The sequence below is a fragment of the Elephantulus edwardii genome, unplaced genomic scaffold (assembly GCF_000299155.1).
Source record: "Elephantulus edwardii isolate Elephantulus edwardi_28Jun2011 unplaced genomic scaffold, EleEdw1.0 scaffold00009, whole genome shotgun sequence".
Classification (NCBI taxonomy): domain Eukaryota; kingdom Metazoa; phylum Chordata; class Mammalia; order Macroscelidea; family Macroscelididae; genus Elephantulus; species Elephantulus edwardii.
This window is the reverse complement of record NW_006399759.1, coordinates 7,728,000-7,729,922: the sequence shown is the minus strand read 5'-3', so window position 1 is coordinate 7,729,922 and position 1,923 is coordinate 7,728,000.

Sequence of the window (1,923 nt, the reverse complement as noted above, 5' to 3'; positions counted from 1 at the left end):
CAGTCCTTGGAGAAGGACATCATGATTGGAAGGGTGGAGGAGCAGTGCAGGAGAGGAAGACCCCAGGTGAGACAGATTGAAACAGTGACCGTGACAATGGGCCAGGGAGCTCAGACACTGTGACACTGGCTCAGGATAGGGCAGGGTTCAGAGCTGTTGTTCACAGGGTCTCTGTGAGTCGTGGTCAACTTGACGGCGTATAACATCAACAGAATTAATAATCAATCTAACGCAACTGCGAGATACAAGGGCAGTACCAAAAAACCCAATTGAATCCATGTAATTTACTTATTACTAATGGCATTTTTCATATACCATGGTAATGGTAGCTGGAAGATGAACCAGGCTGTTGAAGTATTGATATTTAGACTGTAGTAACTGATATCCCTGGAGAAGAACATCATGCTCAGAAGGGTGGAGGAACAGCACAGGAGAGAAAAACCCCGGATGAGATGGACTGATACAGTGACTAGGGCAGTGGGGGTGGGCATATCGGAGTCAGTGAGACTGGCTCAGGACAGGGTAGGGTTCAGAGCTGTTGTACATAGGGTTGCTATGAGTTGCAAGCAAATTGATGGCACATAGTGATAACTGACATCTGTGCATATCAGAATCATGCAGAATGAGGACTGTTGGAGCATGTAATAACCATTATGCTAAGTTAAACACCAAACAGTCTGTACTGGGTAAGGAGGGGGAGGGAAGGAAATGAGCAACAATGAATGAATAAAACAAGTAAAAACCTCAAAACACTGTACCATATGAGCCCATTTATATAAAACTCAAGAAATAACCAAATTATAATGAAGAAACCAAAACAGTGTCTGTCTGCTTTGGGGAAAGGAGCAGGGAATGAGTTCTACGGCAAAGGGAACTCTTCAGGCCGATGGCCTACATCTTGTTTTATATACACAGCTGTACATAAATCCACACATCCTCTCACTCTGCACCACAAGGGAGGTCTGGTGGCCTAGTGGTAAGCAGATGCACTCCCAATCTAAAGGCACGTGGTTTGAATCCACTTGCAGCTCTGTGGAAGAAAGATGGGCAGTGTCCTTCCACGCAATTTACAGCCTCTGAAAACCTGCTGGAAGGGCAGTGACTAGTCGGTTCGGACTCAACAATAACTGCACCTGAAAAGAGTGACTTTTACTATCTACGCAATGTATAGCTCAGCAGAGTTCTTGGCGAAGTATAAATAATCATAAACGTGGGTATTGCATTATTGATTATAAAATCATTTCTAAAGAAACATCCGATCTGACTTATTCTTCTTCAGTCTTTACTGTTGTGTGTGCTGTCAAGTAGATTCTGGGTCATAACAGCCTTACAGGATAAAGTAAACGGTTTCATAGGGTTTGTCAGCTCTTTTTTTCCCTCAGAGTGGCTGGTGAATGAACCTCTGACCTTTCCGTAGTCAGTACTCGATCAACTGTTGTACCATTTAGAGCTCCAAGTGTCAATCTTTATAGGGTCTTTTATAAGAATCTATTATCAAACTCTCCCCCCTTTCTTTGTCAGAGATCAGAATCTTCTCTTTGACACTAAGTTCTGATTGTAAGTAAAAACCCAACTTGACACAGTTTAAGGCACAAAGATAACATTTTTAAGGACAATGGTAAGTATTAGGAGAGGAAATGGCCGGATACAATCTGTCTTCAGGAGAATCTGGTGAAACTTCATCTCACTTACTTTGGTTATTTTTTCAAGAGGAACTAGTCCCTCTTGCAAAGTGTCACTGTCCTTGCACCCAGGTTGTACTTCCTCCAAGACAGACTTGTTCTTTTGTCAGCCTGTGGGGTATTTAATACTCTTCTCCAACACCATCATCCAAAGGCATCAATTCCTCAGTCAATCTTACTTATTGTCCAACGTTCAGATGCACTGTTGTTGTTGTGTACCATCAAGTTGGAACCGACCCAT